This window comes from Ceratotherium simum, chromosome 28, assembly GCF_057802395.1.
Source record: "Ceratotherium simum simum isolate JZ-2026a chromosome 28, ASM5780239v1, whole genome shotgun sequence".
NCBI classification, from domain to species: Eukaryota; Metazoa; Chordata; class Mammalia; order Perissodactyla; family Rhinocerotidae; genus Ceratotherium; species Ceratotherium simum.
In genome coordinates, this window is record NC_141927.1 from 30,167,732 (window position 1) to 30,189,110 (window position 21,379).

At 40.6% G+C, this 21,379-nt stretch overlaps 1 non-coding gene across 1 annotated transcript; it reads right to left on the reverse strand.

Annotated features, from left to right (window-relative positions):
* Positions 1-20,496: 20,496 nt before the first annotated feature.
* LOC147913348 (U6 spliceosomal RNA) lies at positions 20,497-20,603 on the reverse strand. The gene has a single exon (XR_015548892.1). It is a non-coding gene; the product is annotated as a U6 spliceosomal RNA (small nuclear RNA).
* Positions 20,604-21,379: the final 776 nt, after the last annotated feature.

Sequence of the window (21,379 nt, forward strand, 5' to 3'; positions counted from 1 at the left end):
GTACACTGAAAACTACAAGACATTGTTGAAAGAGATCAAAAGAGACACAAAGAAATGGAAAGATATTTGTGCTCATGGATTGGAAGAATTAACATATTCAAAATGTCTATACTACCTAAAGCAATCGACAGATTCAGTGTGATCCCTACCAAAGTCCCAATGACACTTTTCATGGAAATAGAACAAAGAATCCTAAAATTTATATGGAACAACAAAAGACCCGGAATAGCCACAGCAATCCTGAGAAAAAAGAACAAAGCTCAAGGTATCACACTTCCTCATTTCAAAGTATACTACAAAGCTATAGTAATCAAAACAGCATGATACAGACATGAAAATGGACACATAAATCAATGGAACAGAATTGAGAGCCCAGAAATAAACCCACACACCTATGAACAGTTAACTTTTGACAAAAGAGCCAAGAACATACAATGGAGTAAGGAAAGTCTGTTCAATAAATGGTGTTCGGAAAACTGGAGAGTCACATGCAAAAGAATGAAAGTAGACCATTATCTTACACCATACATAAAAATTAACTCAAAATGGATTAAAGACTTGAATGTAAGACCTGAAACTGTAAGACTCCTAGACAAAAATATAGGCAGTACACTTTTTGACATCAGTCTTAGTAGTATCTTTTTGAATATGTCTCCTGAGGCAAGGGAAACAAAAGAAAAAATAAACAAATAGAACTCCATGAAACTAAAAAGCCTCTGCACAGCCAAGGAAAACCATCAATGAAATGAAAAGACAGGCTAACAACTGGGAGAAGATATGTGCAAATCAGATGTTCAATAAGCAGTTAATATCTAAAATATGTAAAGAACTCATAAAACTCAACAACAAAAAACCAAACGATCCAATTAAAAAATGGGCAAAGGATCTGAATAGACATTTTTCCAAAGAAGACACACAGATGGCCAACAGTCACATGAAAAGACATTCAACATCACTAATTATTAGGGAAATGCAAATTCAAAACCACAATGAGATATCACCTAACACCTGTCAAAATGGCTATTATTAAAAAGACAAGAAATAATAAGTGTTGGAGAGGATGTGGAGAAAAGGGAATCATCATACACTGTTGGTTGGAGCATAACTTACTTGGTGTAACCACTATGGAAAACAATATGAAGCTTCCTCGAGAAATTAGCAATATAAGTATCATATGATCCAGCAATTCCATTTCTGGGTATTTACCCAAAGAACATGAAAATACTAATTCAAAAAGATATGTGCACCTTTATGTTCATTACAGTATTATTCACAATAGCCAAGACTTGGCAACAACCTAAATGCCCAGTGACGGATGAATGGATAAAGAAGATGTGGTATATGCGTACAATGGAATACTACCCAGCCATAAAAAAGATGAAATCTCACCATTTGTGACAACATGAATGGACCTTGAGGGTATTATGTTAAGGGAAATAAGTCAGATGGAGAAAGCCAAATACCATATAATTTCACTCATATGTGGAAAATAAAACAACAACAAACAAATACATAAATACAGAGAACAGATTGGTGGTTACCAGAGGGGAAGGGGGTAGGGAGAAGGTGAAAAGGGTAAAGGGGCACCTGTGTATGATGATGGATGGCAACTATATTTCTGATGGTGAATATGGTATAGTATATACAGAAGTTGAAATATAATGCTATACACCTGAAATTTATATAATGTTATAAACCAATGTTACTTCAATAAAAGAAAGAAAGAAGGAAGGAAAGGAGTGAGCAGGAGAGAGAGAAAGAATGAGAGAGAGAAAGCGAAAGAGAGAAGGAAGGAAGGAAGGAAGGATGGAAGGAAGGAAGAAAGAAAGAGAAAGAAAGAAAAGGAGAAAAAGAAAAACATCAAAATAGCTTTCACCCAATAGGACTGCATTTATTTATCGATTTTTTTTTGGTGAGGAAGATTGGCCCTGAGCTAACATCTGATGCCAATCCTCCTCTTGTTTCTGAGGAAGATTGGCCCTTGGCTAACATCCATGCCCATCTTCCTCCATTCTATATGGGACGCTGCCACAGCATGGCTCGACAAGCGGTGTGTTGGTGCGTGCCTGGGATCTGAACTGGCGAACCCAGCGAAGTGTGAGCACTTAACCGCTTGCACCACCGGGCCGGCAGTTTTAGTAATTCTTTTATTAATAGGGTTAAAACCTTCTTTACTCCGGTCATCTGTTATCTGGCTTTTCAGATATAGCAAAAGTTGCAGAAGAATTCTGAGTTTTCAAGAAAAGGATAAGAGCTCAGTAGAGTGCAGTTTACAGCTACGGCAGCGAGGGCTCTGTTGTGTTTATCACTAGCCGGAGTCATTCCCATTTACCTCATTTCTGTATGAAAATGAAGGAAATCAGCCTCAGTGCATGAATCCATTAGCTTCTGCTTCAAAGTACTGCATTTCAGAAAGGTCACAGGGGCTGGCCCGGCAGCAACAGGAATTTTGCAAGTGATGTGTGTCACATTTGCATATGATAATTAGTTTCTCTATAAATACAATTTGTTCTGCAGATTAACATTTTGTGTCCTCATTAGATAGCAAACATTTCCATATTAAACCCACAAAGCTGCCAGAGTTGGCTCTGCTCGCATTGCATGATAGCATTAATACCTCTGTTTATACTGATGCCAATTAGTAGTGCTAAGTCTTGGAAGAAAAAAAGAGATCACTAATGCTATTAATATAAATAGTAATAATAATGCTGAGAAGCTTTCAGAAACCTTGTTAACTTCAAAGATCATTAGCAGTCAAGTACCTTCGGGTTGTAAAAGGCTGCCTTCTTGGGCACATAAAAGTATCAGCATATCTAGAACGCTTTGTTTTGTATACTGGAGTTTGCTCTCGGCTTACAAGGTGAGTCTTCAATGATCTTCATGCTACAAAGAGGAGCATGCAATTAAAACATTGTTTTCTTTTGCTAAATGCATTCAGTCCAATAAGGAAGTCAGATGTGCTCTAGCCAGGAGAAATAATTTGCTCAACTGGTCCAGCTCATGCAACACAGTTTGCTCTCATTCCTGAGGCCAACTTCTTGAAGGCGGTGAGGTGAGGTATTTTAACGTCCCATGAAAGGTTTTTAAAAGCAGGATGCCCCAGAATTACTCACGGGAGGATCTAGTTTTCACTGGACCAGAGTGAAAAGTTCTCTGTTGAGGGGAGTGTCCAGGGACATAGAAAGTGGTGAAGGACACATGAGACATGGGACAGTGTTCATCAGCCCCCTGACCGTTACGGACTTGATACGGAGCAGAGGAGTTTGCCTCAGAGCAACAGCCCTTGTGAAGCATTAGTTCTGCAGTTGAAATGGATGCACTGACATGAGAACTAATGGTCACTCACCTCTAACTCACTGACAGAGGATGGATGATCCTGTAGTCACCGTTGACAAGAACAGTTCCTGCAGAAATCAACTAATTTCATTTCCCTGCATAAGTTTTTTGTTTGATGTTCTACATATACGTAAATTCAGCATTTTTCTTTAAAAACAGCATTGGTTAAGGCACCAAACATATTCAACTCAAATATGAATACTTTACTATTGAAGTTTGGGTTGTGTATGAGGCAATTATACTAAGAGGCAGAATTTTATATCATTTCAGATGTCAGGATTAAAAATTAGGTAAAAGTAGCTTTGTTTCACAGCTCTGTCATTTACTAGTTGTGTGTTTTGGATAAGACAGTTTCTCTAAGTCTTAATTTTCTCATACGTAAAACGAGAATAAGAATTGTACCCACCTCACAGGATTATTGCAAGGATTAAATGAGTCACCCGAGTGTTACTGCAGTGCCTGGCCCATAAGACAGACTCAATAGATAGAAAATATTGTGATCATTATTACATATAATAATGTTTCCTGATGCTGGAAGATTAACAGTAAGAAAACAGCTTCTCTCTTAGCAGATTTATAAGAACCCCAGTCCTCCTCAAATCCTACCTAGAGGTACCTCACATGAGCCAGAGGCAGAAACTCTCCGCTCAGCTGTCTCTCTGAGTGCACCATTTATCTTCCTGCTCTAGCTGTTCCTTCAACATCACCTGCCACTCTGATGGTGTTTTCTCCACCACTTTTCCATCCTCACTCCTGCCTTGCTGTAGAGCTAATGCTGTCTTTTCTAGTCTAATATGAAATGATATTTTCCCCCACTTCTCCATCTTATGTGGGGTACAACATCATCCAGGTTTCAAAATAGTGTCACATTGTACCTTGTTTTTCAGTGTTGGCCAAAGATTTTTGTGATCTTGACCTTCAAGTCTTAGTCTTCTGTCTCCCTGAGTTTGGTGCAAGTTCCTGGGGGAAGAAAGCTGGATCCACAGAATGAGCTGAGCCCGTGCACCTAAACATTCCTTCTTTCTCATGCTGACTCATGGCTCTTGAAGGATAACTTGTAGTTGGTTAGCTAGTTACTTAGTGGTTTCCCTATGAAGCTCTCTAGTCCTTCCCATAAATAGATACCCTGCTGGTCCATTCCTGCTGTTCACGTTTGAATCCTCAAGGTGAATACATGCAAGATCCCCAAGCTGGAATTTATGCTATATGTTTCCATGTGTGGAAAGGAACAAGGGACATCTAACATACAGAAGAGAAAGTTTAGAAGGGACGTGTCAAAGTCTCAAAATACCTGAAGGATTGCGCAGAGGAAAGAAAGATTAATTTGCTTCTCACAACCAAGACAATGGAGGGAGGCTACAGAAAAAAAGATATTAGCCAAATTTAAGCAAGAGCATTCTAATAGTCGTAGATGCACAAGGACGGCTGCTCTGGGAGAAATGAGCTCTCTGTTTCTAGAGGTATTCAAGCAAAGGCTGAATGATAACAGGCACGACGGCCAATAACATCCAATAAAGGGGATTCATGCATCAGTCAGACTAAATGACCTTGAACAACGGTGGCTTTAAATTTCTGTGTGAGAGGATTTTTTAGGCACAAATCCAATTTGAAAGGTATATTGGAGAGTAAGTGAGGCTTTTAATAATTGTCTTGAAGCTATGTTTTGCATAATGCTTTACATAAAATTAAGAAGTATCAATTACCCTTATAAAGCATGAAGTGATAGGCTGAAGATGGTTATTTATTTGTTCTACAAACACTTGAGTGCTTATTATGTGGCAGGCACCTTTCTAGCTTTTGCAATAGACTGACGAGCAAGGCAAAGTTCCTCTTGAGCTTGTATTCTAGTTGGAGGCAGAGGGTGCGTAGAGAGAAGAAAAGGCAGATACAAGAAAAAGTGGATAAATGTTAAGACACTCCATCAACTTCTTTTTTATTTTTTGGTCAGAAAGATGGTCCCTGAGCTAACATTTGTGCCAATCTTCCTCTACTTTGCATGTGGGATGCCACCACATCATGGCTTGATGAGCAGTGTGTAGGTCCGTGCCCAGGATGCAAATCCACGAACCTCAGGCCGCTGAAGTGGAGCACGTGAACTTAACCACTACGCCACTGGACCAGCCCCCATCAACCTCTCTTTTCATCACTTCCTCTAGGGTCTTTTTTTCCTATGCTTTTCCCTGAGACACTATTCTCTAGCACCACTGTAATCAGATTAAAGAGGAAGCAATTGATAGATGATAGATAAATCTCTGATCCTAAGAGATGTGACAAGTGGGTCATTCCCATTAGCTGTTCCTCTCCCTGTACTTACCATGGGAACAGCAAGAACTCTCTCATTCACATAGTAGATGCTAAATAAATAAATACACAATACAAGAATGTAGTGTATATTACCAAAGGTGATCATGTAAACCCTTCTCTGTACTACTTAAGAGAAAAAGGATATAAAATTATCTTTCTGGCTCCGATGTGGCTGACAAGTGGGTCGGGTGTCCTTCATGGCCCTGTGAATGTGTGTGACTTCCCCAGGAGCAAGCCTTGCATTTCCCCTGGACTTTCTCAGGGCGCTGGATCTTCTGAACCCCCACTGTTTCCATCACAGGATAGATTCTTGGAAGTGAGACAGGCCTGTTAAAAAACTCTCCTTTATGCAATGAAGGATGCAAGGAAACTGGAGGGAGTTCAAAGAAGAATAACAAGAATGATTAAGGGGCTGAGAGCATGATTTACGTTGAATGATTAAAAGGATTAAACATACAGAACTTGGCCAATGCTACATACTTAGTATAAAAAAATAAAAACTAAGTGCCAAAGCTCTCAGCTCCCATGAAAAATACAAATTTGCATATAATTTGGCACATATTTCTACACGAAGTTCAGCAGAGCCTTACTCAGGCAGCATTCTCACAATGCCAAAACCACAAGTCTGTTTGGTCAGTTTAAAGTACAGCCTGGTCACGTCAGTAAAAACTTGCTATTTGACCTAATGGAGTAGACAATTGAATCACAATATGCCTACCCAGGGCCATATTCACATGTGATGCATCCATAGAGTATATAAAATAATGCAACACGTAGTCATTTACCCAAGAATCACAGACTAAAATCCCTACATTGGGCAAACAGGTAGCCAAATGACAGAAGTGGGCCAAGCTTGGAGGGTTCACAGCCCATTGAAAGGGAACAGCCACTATGGGCTCCAGCTAATTGTTGCCATGAGGGAGTTTTGACTAAGGGTTGCCAGATCTTCTTGTCTATCAAGTGAAGCCACTGATTCAGGGTGCTTTCAGAAACAAATATTGAAAAACCAGCTTAAAGAGAAGGAGATGGTGGTGCTGTACCCCAGAGTTACATATCTTTAGAGTGGAAAGCAGGAGCTATGGGGCTAGAAGATGGAGGGGGAGTGAGAATGGATGTGAAGAGTCGATCAAGTGACATTCATTAGAGTTTAAAAATCCAGATTGGTATATTAAAAAAAGTCTATTGACTTAAAAAAAAAAGTAAACACTGTTAGAAAAGTCATTCTGTGGATAGCAATTTGCCACCCCTTACCTGACTAACTTCTTTGTTTCAGACTTGTAAAAACTGAGGTCCAGAAAATGGGAAAGACTCTCAAAGGCATAGTAAGTGGATCTTCAGAACAAGAACTGAAGAGGAGCAGTGGCCTATGAGAGGATATTTGGGCTCTTTTCTGATTTTGTTGTCTGGGTAAGTTACTTCTAGGCTCATAACTTCTAACTTTTCTAGCTCAGTCTGTCTGTTAAATTAAGAGGCTACACAGGAAGGATTTATGATTTTCTCATGACTCTCAGCCCTGTACTCTACTAGGACCCTTATGAGGAAAATATACTTAAGAATTTTCTAATTATAATCCCAACATATGCAGGCACATATGCGCATCAATATACATTCACATGCATACTAAACTTGAACGGGGCATTAATGAATATGAGGGAAGGGTATTTTTTATATAGGACTGTGTAGGTTTGTTGAGATTATGCACTGCAAAATTCTAGGGATGTCAATGGGAAGTACACACTCCCTATGTGGCACTGAAAGGAGATATCAGCCTGGCACTGTAAGTCCTGAAACATTGAGAGAAGTGTTGGAATGCTGAGACATCATGGCTCAAACAGGCTAAAACTCCATTTGCCAAATTGCCAAGATTTCTTTTACATGCACTCTGCCCCACCTGCAGCCACAATGGCTTCTAGAGAGAGACAGAATCAGAGAAGAGTTCTGGTGAAAAAATGGAAAACTGTTATAGCTTCAAAACAGCGAAGGGCTCATTCTAACAGGTGTACACTATTTTGAGTAAAGGAGAGTAGTTATCGTTTTTAGAAAAAGAACATTTGGACTAAACACCCTGAAAAATTATGACAGCTAGAATTATGAGATTGGGGAAACATGTAGTAAAGGAAGTGGTGGAAACCCCATCCCTGGAGCCATTTGAAAGTCAACAGGATAAGGAAATAGAAAATCTATTCTAGGAAAGAATCTACCACTGATTCCCCTGGGCCAGAAGGATGATATAATGGGTCTCCTCCATCTCTAATTGCTATAGTTCTCAGGCTTTATGTGTTTTCCAGGGTTTTATAACATCACTGTTAGACCAGCTCTGCACTCTCTCCAAAAAAAGGGAAAAAACAAACTCCAAACAAACCCTAAACTAGTTGCTCCAAGGAGCATAAAGACTTGCGCAAATAGAAATTGTGCATTTGAAAGTCTCCAGTGTGAATTTCATTATTCCCTGAAGGTAGTCCACCAAGATGAGAGATATCATCACCATTTGACTTCATTTATCTGGTTTTCTCTTTCTGGTTTATTTTAATTTCAGGGGAGAAAAAGCAATGTGATTGCAAATTCTCTAGCACGAGCTGAAAAGGATGTGCATTTTTTCTCCTTCTGTCCATTGATGTTGTACCAAGAACTGGCTCTCCTAGTGATGAATCAGTAAGAGGGGATTAGTGCATAATCAAGGGGAAAAGGAGACCTCCACATCTGCCATCTGAATGCAGGAAATATGGATTTCTCTGAGGCTCAGGAACTGAAGAAATCGTTGGGTTCTCTCAGTAAAGTGGGTTTAAGGAGTACATGCGATGGAGTATGGGTTGTGTGTGGAGGCTTCAGTGATTGTGATTTTCATCCTTTTTTCTACATATCGTTGTGTTACCTGTTTTCAGTTATGGACTCAGAGATGCCAGAAATCTGAGTCTGACCCAGGGAATTTGGATATTCCTTCCTCATTACACATAAAGTCTAAGAAACACCACAGGGGTCAGATGCCTGGTCTCTGTAGTCCAGAGTTGTCTCTCTATGGCAGCAGCTCCAAGGGTAGCTCAGTAGCATAATCCAGAACCAAGTCTAAAATGTGATGAGAGAAACAGATATTTTCACAAAATCTGGATGCAGCACTAACTGTAACATGCCTTCTGGTAAAAAAAAGTGGAAAACCTGCTCTAACATTCATCTCAGTCATATTTGGGTTGTGGAAAAGGGTTCACAGCCCAGATACCCTTCAATGGTTATCAGCCATGCTTATTTTGGGCTCCATATTAAGAAACCATAATTAGAAACCAACACTTTATAAACTTTTTTTTTTTTACAGTTGCTTTATGTGCATGGTAATTTGTAAATTTGCAAGTTTTTTTTTTTTCCAGTAAATATTCCGTTAGAGACTTCCAACTTTGTTAGTTTGAAATGAAGGAGAAACCTCATTGTTGATGAGGCCACAGTGCACCCCTAGTGGCCAGAAATTCCATAATGAAAGCATTAAGGCTCCCAACTCCAGGGCCAGAGAATCTAGAACTAATGGTGGGAGGGAAGGGCGCATTGAAGAAGGACCAAATGGAATTCAATTTTCTATGATGACATTTTACTGCTATCGCCTCTCCTTTACTGCTTCCTTTAGAGTCTAATATAGTGAACCTCAGAAACTTTCATGTTTATCTTGTAATTTAAAATGGAAAAACAAACACCACCGCAAAGTGTTGGTATTTTGTTGGTATTTTCAAAATTGTATGATTCCGACGTAACGTTGCCTAATCCTTAACCCTCCTTGCCCTCCCCCCGACTGCTCCCTTTCCGAAATGTCTGGATCTTGTTTTTCCTCACGATAATTTCTCCAGGCAACTTTGGAGTCGTTCCTTTCCAACCTCCAGTCCTTTCTCCACCGCCTCCATCAATAATAAACATGTTCCTTTGCTTCTAGTCTAGGGCCAGAGCTGTATGTTAAAGTGATGGTGTCACAAAATGCCTGGCCATCACATCTTCTGTATATGCACCAGTTGCTGTAGAAATAGTGAGGGCCTAGTTAACTTTGGGCATTTACACATCTGGCAAATTTCTATAAAATGCTATGTAGAGAATATAGATTTAAGGAGCCGAAGTTATTAAAATGGGGTGTGGTGAGAGGAAATACGCCAATAAAAACAGACAATGTGGTTTTTTTAATCCTTTCCACTAGAATTCAGGCAAAAGGGGAATAAAATAATTCTATAGGGTCACTTGTAATTCAGCTTAAACTAAGCTCAGGAAACTGAATAATATTTCTCAGAAGGCTGATTTATGCACTTAAAGTAACTAAGTCCCAGGTGCCATAGGAAGTAATACAACATGTAGCAATGTCCTAGCCTGCGTGTTCGAACTAACTGCCTAAATCAATTGCTAACTTCTCTTTAAAACTTTTCAGAGTCAGTTCTACTGGGACCGTTGGAGCCCGAGTTTCTCGGTTAGCAGGGCTGCTGCAGTCAGAAAAGTCAAGGGACCTAGGTAGGCTCCACATTATAAACAAATTGTATTCCGAAGTTTGTCTGTGAATCATTTCTTTGGAAACCTAAACACATTTTCTGTCAAGAAACAGAGGTAGACACAGTTAGTTTTCCTGGCTCTCATAACCCTCCAAAGTCTTTTTAAACGAAAAGCAGGTCAAATCTCCTCTTCTACATAAAAACCAGACAACAGTCACGTAATCACACAAAACTGGTGGTGTGGGGTGGGGATCAGATATAATAAACGTCTTTTTTTCATTTATCCTCTTCCCCCCTCCATTTATTCCTTAATTAGAAGAGAATAAGAGATAGATGGAAATTTGGTGGGCATCCTGGTGGAGGTATCTCAACATTTCAAGGATTTTAGAGGCCAATGGCACTGTTTCTTTATTATATCTAATTTTGCTTCACTATGCATAGTTTATCTTTTCTGACAGAAAAAATAGCAAGAAAATGGCTCAGCAGAGAAAGAAAAAGGAAATCTTTAGCAATCTCTATAGGAAGGAGGCCCTGTCAGGGTAGCTATTGTTGTGAAGTCAGGATATCTTGGAACCAAGTGTTTTAAAGTCAAATTTACTTGGAAACATCAAGCCTCATTTTGCTCCTTGGTTCCAAAGACCTCACTCACCCAGCTCTTTATTAGGCATGCTAATAAAAAGTAAAATAAAAACATTTCTGGCAATCTATGTCTCTTTTCTCTCAAAGTGCCCTGAAGTGGTGGTACAGAGTGGAACTAATACATCCCAAATGTAGGTAGTCAGAGGGAGAAGGAAGAGAAACAAAGGGCCTGGATACTTCACATACTGGATAAGAAGACCTTGATAACTGACTGACTGTATTTGGAATTTTCCTGTTTCCTTCTGAAGGGAGACAGGGAGCTGAATGAAGCACTTATCTAAGAAGTGTCAGAACGCTTTAACAATGTTATTACAAGGATGTTGGTAAAGCGGAGTGAAGATTTTGGCAGGTACAGACGGGATTATATTTGACTGGATGTATTTTCTTGCTACGTGTTAATCTGTATTTTTCTAGTATCAAGCTCTTAAGGAGTTCAGATAAAGGCCTATCAGAGACCCTCCATTCACACTCTCCTCAGTATACATTATAAGGAATTCAGCATCCCAACTGGGACGTGAGTGGAACTAAATGATTTCAGTTGAATGTTTGGGAGAAATCACTCTAAAGCAGGAATCATAGCAGGAGAAGTCTGGCTAAGAAAGAAGTCTCTGGAATATTCCATGTGGGGCTGAGGAATGGGGTGATGGATCATTTCTAACAGGTTACACCCAAATTCAAGTGAAAATCATTTGAAAGAGTGCCAGCTGGGCATCACAGGACCCTGATGAGAGAGAACGATGAAGTCAGAAGTAAAAGTGAAAAAGTTTCATTCAGAAGGAGAGGCATCTAAGAGGGTCTAGATAAAGAAGTTTGGGGTTTCAGAGGCACAAATACCATTTCCACGAGGTCTTAAATATTGGCCCACTGACAAAATGTTAAAATCTCCTCTTTCCCCATATAAGCCAGAGAAATTTTCTGGTATATAAGTAGTTTAAGCTCAAAAAATAAAAAGAAAACTCTTACACAAGAGTTACTAAAATGATAATAAAAGAGTAGCAATTTTCTTCACTGTAATAACAATGTTAGTATAGTAGGTCAAAGCATCTGAGAAGCATGTGGCAGTGTGCTTAGCACCAAGGAGGTCTCAGAGGAAGTCAAGTTTTTAAAGTATGCAGAGCGAAGGCAGAGGGAGGAACACATGCAAGAACAAATGTAAAGTAATGGCATGGAACTGAGAAAGAACAGAATCAAGAGGATAACCCAGAGGGAGAGAAAAGTTATTGGGAAGTGGGACAGCCAGGAATTAGTGATGAACAGATAATAGAGAACAGGGGAAGGGTAGACATGGTGCGTTGAGAATGGATGGCAGACAGGAGACTGAGCTGTTGTACTCCTGCGAGGTTCACTCTTCTCCAATAAAGAAAATTATCTTCAAACTAGAAAGAATAAAACAAACATGGTAAAAAAGAAACGAAGGCCCAAGATAGATGAGCTACTTCAAAAGGCACCTAACTTTTAAATTACATCTAAATCTTTAGGTTCAGACACACTGTATTCTATTATATTGAGATAAATTTGCAAGTGGGACTTCTTTAAACATATTTTTTGTTTCGAAATAATTATAGATTCACAGGAAGGCACAAAGAAATGTACAGGGTGGTCCTGGGCACAATTCAACCAACCTCCCCTAACGTTTGCAGATGAGATTTTAAAACCATGGACCACATTTTTGAGAATTCATGGAGAATGAGAAGAACGGTCCCAGAAGACTGACAGATGGACAAATAATTTTAGAATCATCCAAGTGATGGAAAGGCAATTTCTGAAATCTGTTTGGTGAGCTTGTAATAGATCTTTTACTAAATTCTAAATTCTAGGGATGACTGATCAATGTTTTGAGTTCATGTGAAGCAGTGATAGTAGGAATAACACTAAGAACAACCAGACCATTTCTTTTTTTGGAAAGAATTTCTTGACTGATAAACCAAGTGACTTTTGTCTCCAGTATATCTACTTTGCCCCCAGCTATTTGAAAAATTCTTTCATTATATGTCTGTTGACAAATTGGTTTTAACTGTAGTATAGTTAGAGGAGGTCATTGCTAGTACCAAGAGATTGACGAATCAGTATCAAAATGGAAGGTGTTTCTGATGGCATGTCACAGGACTTGGGCACTAGCTTGGATGACTGAATAAAAACTCAAAAATGACTTCGGCTGTTGGAAGACTGGCTATTAGAACCACCAAGATGAATTTTGATAATTTTTAAAGAGTCATACTATAGAAATACAGGATGTGAGAAATGTGTTTTGGTAGCAATAATTGTGGAAAGACTTTGGAGTTCATTAAACATCTCAATATGAATCATGAGTGAGAAAGATCAGAGTAATTTGAAGACATTATGTGTCTAACACAAGAGATGATAGAGTCCTACCATACTTTGCACTGTCAAAACCTATGTGGAATATTGTGATCAGTAGTAGTCCCAATTTTAAGAGAGATATTGACAAGTCATTACTCATTCAGACGAAGATGAGGGTTCTGGGGACACTCGTTTTAAGAAGAGAGACTGAAGCAGCTGGGTTTGTTATAGCTGTTTTCATATATGGGAAAGGCTATCATGTGGGAGAAGGATTAGGTTAATTATCTGTGGCCTAAGGTATAGAAACAGTGCTAAGATATGGAAGATGCATCAGTAATAATCTTAAAGTAATATAAGAAAAATATTTTACTTATTAGGAATGGGGTCAAACACCATATTTTAGTGTTGAGGTCAATCAATTTGAGTGTTTGAAGCATAAGGGAGAGATCTTGAAGGAAGATATAAGTTTGGGAATCAACAGTCTATAGTTTGAACGAGATTACTAGGAAGTGGGTCAGAGCAGGCATTCATTTCCTGGGATTCATTTCATCCTAGAGAGTTTTGTTCCTGACTTCAGGAAAGCCAAATTTTGTTTGTATGTGCAATTCTTTGGAGAGATAGTCTACAATAGTCAACAGATTCCCAAAGATCCCACAACCTTTAAATTTAAACTTGCCTTGCATAGGACCATAAAATAATTTTAACTAATAAGAGCACACTTCAGGTACACAAGCTTTTAGGCTGTAGGTAGGGGAATGACAGAGGGTTAAAGACAATTGGGCAAGTTCACAGTGACAGAATTCAATGGAAGGAATTTTGAAATGGTGAGAGTCAGCAGCAGTTCAAATGCTTTGAAAAGGTTTCATAAGACAAAAATTGCCTGGAAGAGGGGCGACGCACATGTTGAACAAGGTAAATGATGTGCAAAGCAACAATACAAGAGCTGTCAGAAAGCCAAGTGGCAGACTAATTTAAAATAAATGGTGCAGAAAAGGGCTGTGAGGTCAAATGAAGGGAAGTTTTCATGGAGAGAACTGGAGGTTTAAGAAATCCCTGTGGAACTGGTAGGACATAAGCTAGATCTGCATGTCAAGACACTTGTTATTTCAACTAAAGGCATTCTTATGGTTATTTAAACTTTCTTCTTCTTATGTCTTCCTTCATACAAGAAGTAGCTAAGTGTTCAAAGATGGCTATTAAGTCACCCCTTGACATTCTTGCCTCTAGCTTTCAGAGTTCTCAATCCTTGGGGAGGAGACTATCTCTAGTGAAGACCCTCGCAGAACTTGAGTAGGAGTCAGAATTTGACATGAGGGGAAATAAAGAGCCTCTGCCAGGTTCTGAATAAGAGTTGTATCATGACCAGAAACAAAAGTTTAAAGTAGAGCATTTTGAGTCACAACACTGTATGTGAAAAGATGGGGAAAAGGCCAAAAGCAAGTCTCTTATGACCGGCCTAGGGGCAGAGCAGTGGAAATGGGAAGGAGGGGGTGGACCAGAAAAAAACACTGGAGAGGAAGGATCACAGAGCTTGGTAATGCGCAGGATGCGTGATGGATGAGATATCAGAGATTGAACTCTCCTTGACTTCGTAATGTACTTAGCAGCCCCAGTCCTCAGGCAGGTGCAACTTGGAGAAAAGACCAGCATTCAATTGTCTCATCTTTTTTATTATATGAGAAGCACAGATGTGTGATAGCCATGGAAGGGAATATGAAAACCAAGGGTGCACTCCATCAGGAGTGCACAGCAAGGAAGACCAAAAGTACCTCTTGATTGGATTTTGTGTTCTGGTTACTGAAATGAAAGAGGAAATGTCCAAAAGTAACTGGAGTGACTATTACCAGAGTTAGATTCTGGACGTCCTCTGAGGATTAGCTTGTACCTGAGCAGAGGAAGCCCAAGGTATAGCATGGCAATCCTCTGGCCATGCTCTGTATGGAGAGGGAAGTATAGAGATCAAGGTGCAAGGGAGCTCTCCACCCTGGTAGGGAGGGCACTAATTACCTGGTGTAGGTAACTTAAATGAAATTGACATTTGTTGAGCCTCTCCTACGTGGCAGACACTTTCTATACACTTTCTTTTTTTTTATTTTTTTTTTTATTTTTTTTTTGTTTATTGCAGTAACATTGGTTTATAACATTGTAAAAATTTCAGGTGTACATCATTGTACTTCTATTTCTGCATAGATTACATCATGTTCACCACCAAAATACTAATTACAACCCATCACCACACACATGTACCAAATTATCCCTTTCACCCTACTCCCTCCCCCCCTGGTAACCACCAATCCAATCTCTGTCCCTATGTGTTTGTTTATTGTTGTTATTATCTTCTATACACTTTCTTGTTTAAATCTTGCAATAACCCGAGAAGGAAGGAGATGTGAGGGAAGCACAATGAGTATCACCTGAGCACCTGTTGACTGTCTTGATTGCTAATAGTTCTTGGAAAGGCTCTTTTCTGGAGAGAAATAAGCAGGTTCCCTATGGAGGAAGCGTGTGCCTTCTCTGAGACAAGAACACTCCAGATGACGAATCATGAAGCTTTAGGGAAGGTATTAGTCTCAGAATACAATCTGTGCAAAAAGGATGTTAAGATTAGACTTTACGATCAAAGAATATTTGATCACAGAGTGGATGGGACCTTAAGAGTTCCTGCAGTCTCCTCCCTTGATGAAGATAAAGTATTGTTATCATTAGACCCCCTTTTACAGGGCACCCAGGCTCAGGCAGAAGGGCAGCTGGCACTGAGTGGTGACTTGCTCGAGGTCCCTTGATCCTGTGGGTCTCGGCCAGTTTGTGAACCATGAGGACCAGTGGGTGTAATTCGCACTCTGACTTCCACATCTTGCAGGAATGTTGGATTGATTTCCGCTGTAAATGCACAAATTATCAACTTGTGTGCACTGATTTATTTGGCCCCCATTTATTTGACCTTTCCCATCCCAGATGAGGAGACAAGGCATCTATAGCCCACACTCCCTCAGGGCCCAGACGAAAGATTCAGATAATGGCAGGGACTGGGTAAGCCGCCTTCTCTTAGGGATGTAGCACTTAGGAAAGAGATTGCTTGCTTCCAGGGCTTACTAGAAAACAAATGTAGCTAAATCCTTTCATGCTGGGTGGATTTAGCTGCATTCCTCAGGTGACTAATATTTCTTCTCAGGGTTCTTTTCTTGAAATCCTTGTGAATGTTGGAAGAGAGATCCCTATAGAGAAAACTACCTCAGTCATAGGGACAACAGCCTCTGAATTATGTTGCAATTTCCAGTGTGAATGCTATGTTAATGCAGTATCATGGGTGACGATGAAAAGGCACCCAAGTCAGGAAATTCAAATTTATGACTTCAGCAACAGTCTTAACTTCTCTCACTCTGTATGCTCAGTGTTTTATGTTATTGTACTTCTGGTGAAATTTATGCCTCGATGTGCATTTTGAGTGAGTTATGGTTACACTGGGAGCCTTAATTTTGCATATCCTGACTTCTGTGTGTTCAAAGGGACAAGCTTTCAAAAATGGCCTACAAAAAGCACACTAGACAAGCTGATGTTGTGTAATTCCCTTTGCCTGTGGAATGGGAGCAAGGAAGCTCCATGGCTGGGGCATCTTTGAGTACATTCCTGCGACTACAGATTACAGGAGCAGAAGGAGATGGTCTGGGTTGGGGTGGGGACCCTGTGGCCTCAGGTAGACATTCAATCCAGGTGACAGGTGTGAGTTAATGGAAAAGGAAAAGAACATGGATTAATTGTTGTTGTTATGATAGCTATCATTTATTGAGCACCTACTACATACCAGGAATTGTTCTAAGTATTCTACTTAGGTTTTTCATGTTAGCTTTATCTTAACCCTTTGAAGAAGGTTTTATCATCCCAACTATGCACACCAGGACACTGAGTGAAGTAGAAAACATGTAAATTGTGCAAGGTCACCTGAGCAGCAGAGCCAGAACTCGGATCTAGCTCTGTTGACTCCAGAGTCCATATTCTATCCTGGGCTGCCCCTCTGGTCACCAAGTCCTGAGATGTCATTCCAGCTCAGTCCCCGCTGGCTGTGTAATCTTCGCAAGGACTTGAACCTCAGTTTCCTCTTTGGTGAAACAGGAATAATACACAGCTAACAGACTACTGTTGGCTTAAGTGGGATCAAGTTTACTTATGACTTTGCTATTATTGATATTCTCTGTCAAGGACTTCCAGATCATGGTGTTGCTCCAGCCAAAGGGAAATAACTATGTCAAAAAGTTCTGTCTTGGGGCCGGCCTGGTGGCGCAAGCAGTTATGTGCGCACGCTCTGCTTCAGCGGCCCAGGGTTCGCAGGTTCAGATCCTGGGCGTGCACCAACACACTGCATGGTAAGCCATGCTGTGGCGGCGTCCCATATAAAGTGGAGGCAGATGGGCATGGATGTTAGCTCAGGGCCACTCTTCCTCAAGAAAAAAGCGGGGGATTGGCATCAGATGTTAACTCAGGGCTAGTCCTCCTCACACACACACAAAAAAATGTCTGTCTTTATTTATCCGTGGTTATAAGCAACCTGAGGGCCAGAATCTTTGTTTGTTTTGTTCCTTATGTATATCCAGTGCCTAGAGGAGTGCTTGGCACGTAGACACTGAGTCACATTTGTTGACTGAATAAACAACTTGCATTATGCCAGCTCCCACTCCAGCCTCCCTCTCCTGCCTCCTGCCGTCTTGGGCACAGCTGTGTGCTCTGTACTTGGAACATTCTCTCTCTTCTTTCAGAAAATGGCTGTCTTGTCCAATAGCTGCAGCAACTTAGTTTCTGCTTGGGAACTGACACACTACTCTGGAAACAAGTTAACGTGTTTCTACTCTTGGGAATTTGCAAAGCAACAGAGGTTTTCCGCATCCTATGTCTAAACCCACAGTGATTCTAATGGTGGACTTCTTGATACTGTGCCAGGCTTTCAGGGGGTAGATTTTGGAGATCACCATTTGGCACCCCCCAAATTATACTAGGCTTAGATTCACCCTTGTCCCTGTCCGACAGCAATTGGGCCAAACCCACCAAATCAGTCGTTGCTGCCTGCAGGAGACCCAGCTACCCCAACGAGCGGTGGTTTTTAGGAAGCGCTGAAGTTCGTATATCCTAGCATCTTTGCAATTGTTTTCTGCAACAATTTTCTGCAATTCTGCCTCATGGAGGATTTTTCTCACGTGCCTTACCCTTCTAAAGGAGCTTTTCAGGTTTCTGACATTAGTTCTTGTGTTTCTAAGCCCTGCGGTCGACAAGCAACCTCAGTGCCTTACTAATTATGTTCGTATCCACTAAGCTTGGAGCTCTAGGCTGCTTTGTGTTGTCATCTCCCTTTTCTTCTGCTGGAGCAAATGATCCCGATAGCATTATCGTCATGGTTAGATATCATCCGTAAGCACCCATTGAAAGTCTCCTATCCCTGTGGAAGAAGAGTCATACTGTAGCTTTCCCGGAAAAAGTATTTTATTGATAGCAAAAGCAAATTTAAAAAGCTATCAGCCAGATTTTTTTTTGAGGGAATGAAGGGGGAAGAGACTGTAGAAAAAAACATCGTTATAACTGTGGGAATTATTGTGTTTAGTAATTTGATTTTCTTTATAATAAAAAAAGTAAAAAATTTATTTTGGGGCCAGACTGGTGGCATAGCTTGCAAGTTTGCTATGGAGGCCTGGGGTTTGCCTGTTTGGATCCTGGGTGAGGACCTACCCACCGCTCATCAAGCCATGCTGAGACGGTGTTCCACATAGAAGAACTAGAAGGACCTACAACTAGGATATACAACTATGTACTGGGGCTTTGGGGAGAAAAAAGAAAAAGAGGAAGATTGACAACAGATGTTAGCTCAGGGCCAATCTTCCTCCAAAAAAATTTATTTTGGTTTTATACCTTGTGTGTGTGTGTTTCACTTGAGCTTAAAGTTCCCTTTTCTTGTCAGAAGCAGTAAATTCATTCATCCCTTTCAATAAAAATTGAGAGAGTACCTATTGCGTACCTGATACTCTGTAAAGTGCTGGCTAAAACCGAGTCCCTTGTAGGCGAAACTGAAAATCACAATAAATGACTGTAATACATTGTGACAAACGCTACCACAGTGCCTCATCCGAGAGTTCATTTTTGTGGCCTCCTGTTCCTGTTTCAGGAAATGGAAGCATTTATGGGAGACGTTCTGAAGGGAATTTCCCCTGGCTCTTCTCCATGTCAGAGGGGACATTTCTTTTGAAGTGTCTCTTATTATCGGAAGACAAAGCTATCCAGAAAGCAGCCTGCGGAAGCCTCAGGCAGTTGTAGGGGACGGAGGTCAGTCAGGATTATTGTTCTGTTGTAATTAATTAAAGAACCTTCAGAAGGTTCCGGAAAGCCGGAGAGATGTGTGCCATGAATATGAGGCAAGTATTTTGGGTTTTGGTGTTTGCTTTCTCTACACTTATGCAGAGGTGCGGCAGGGGTGATGGAATGCTTGATGTCAAATAGTGTATGATATCAAACGAAAGATGTCTGTGTCACAGCAGTGTTCTGGTCTGTCAGCAGTTCTCGACAAGTGTTGTTTGTTTGTTTGGGTAACTGCAGATCCGTCTGGAACCTAAGGTTCCACACCCACAGGTGTGGGCACACGCGCCTTTAAGGTGTCCCTGTTCCTCAGCTGAATGCAGTCCAACATTCAGCAAGTGACTTGAAAACAGCGTCAGTATCTGGTATGTCAGTGAACTTGGGGATAGTCCCAATTCTAAATTTTCTGCTCCTTTTTCAGACTTTGTTTCACACCATGTGTCCTGACTTGGGGCTTACAATATACGAGTCCTCATGAATATTAGATTTCAGTATTCTTTTCCTGGCACGTTAGCCACGTTTTAAGTGGTGTTTCTTTGCCGTCCAATAGCTCTGGTTTTCTCCTTGTCCTTGGTGGCTGCCATGTCCACTCCAGCTCTCCCCTTCAGTGTACCCTCATGAACTCTCCCAGGCCCTGGTATTTCCCATCCAGATGTCACCATTTGACCTTAGAGACTGAGAGCGGGTTACGGTGTGTGAGGGCAGGGGAGTGACAAGACAGTGCTCTGGAGGTCACCTGGGTTACACAGCTTGTCTTCAAGTACCCTGTCTGCCCCTGAGTGGAAATTGAGTGAACAGCCAGGAGGGCAGAGGTTGGACATTTCTATGATCCTAAATTTCCCACTCCAGCTGTTTGACTCTTGTTGTGCGCCCTTGAGGACGTCTTTTAACTCCTCTGTGGCTCAGGTTTCCTCATCTAAAAAATGGGGATGAAAACTGTACTGACTTCATGGTGTAGCTGTGAGGATTAGATGTGTTAATACATGTAATTAGAACAGTGACTGGAAGATTGGAGACACAATATAAATATTTGCTTTTAATATCACGACTACTACTATTACCACTACAATCCATTAGTAAGTTTTCACTTTTTTGTTTTTTGTTTTTTGTTTATTGCAGTAATATTGGTTTATAAAAAAATATGGAACGCTTCACGAATTTGCGTGTCATCCTTGTGCAGGGGCCATGCTAATCTTCTCTGTATCGTTCCAATTTTAGTATATGTGCTGCCGAAGCAAGCACAGTAAGTTTTCACTTCTGTTTTCAGCGTAACACACACCATGACACAGGCCTCTGGGAAGTGCCTGTGAGCACAGGGAAGGAGAGAAGAGAGTAAGAAGCTAACCGTAACAAAGACAGAAGCCCTCCTTTTCCCTGCACCACCGAGGGCAGGTTAGTTACGAGGGTTGTCAGGACCCTGTTGAATCTCATGGGGTTGTTCCAGCAGCTCACATCCGTTCTAGAATCTGTACCCTTTTTTTCTTTTTGTTTGTCTCAGCGTGCATAGCCACCCCCTACCCCATCAAGTTGCTAGCTGTCACTCTCCACTCTGACTCAGCCAACAGGCATCTTAAAAAACAACACAGGGAAATTCACAGCCAAGCATCACAACTTTATCTATTGTCTTTGCTCCTCACTCTCTGTGGCACAAGGTTCCTTAAAATGAAGTTTCAGGTCTTTATTGGCACGCCACCTTTTACTCCCCTATCAACTCCATAACGAATCATGCCATGTGCAGTGCAATTTGGCTTGGAATTTGAGCTTTGACTTTTACCCAAGAAATTATGTATTCCTAAATATTGGCCTTTAGTTCTACTATGTGAGTCTGGATGATACGTTCATATATTTCCTGTCTATTCAGATTACTGGTAACATGGATGATTAAGTGTTCTTCAAGTTGTTTTGTTTTACTTAAACTCTAACCTCCTTCTCTAACCCTTGAGTTATTTTTTTCAAGAGATCAGCCAGTTTATGTTTGGTTGTCTAGAAAAAAAAAAAGAGTGTCTTATGGCGATTAG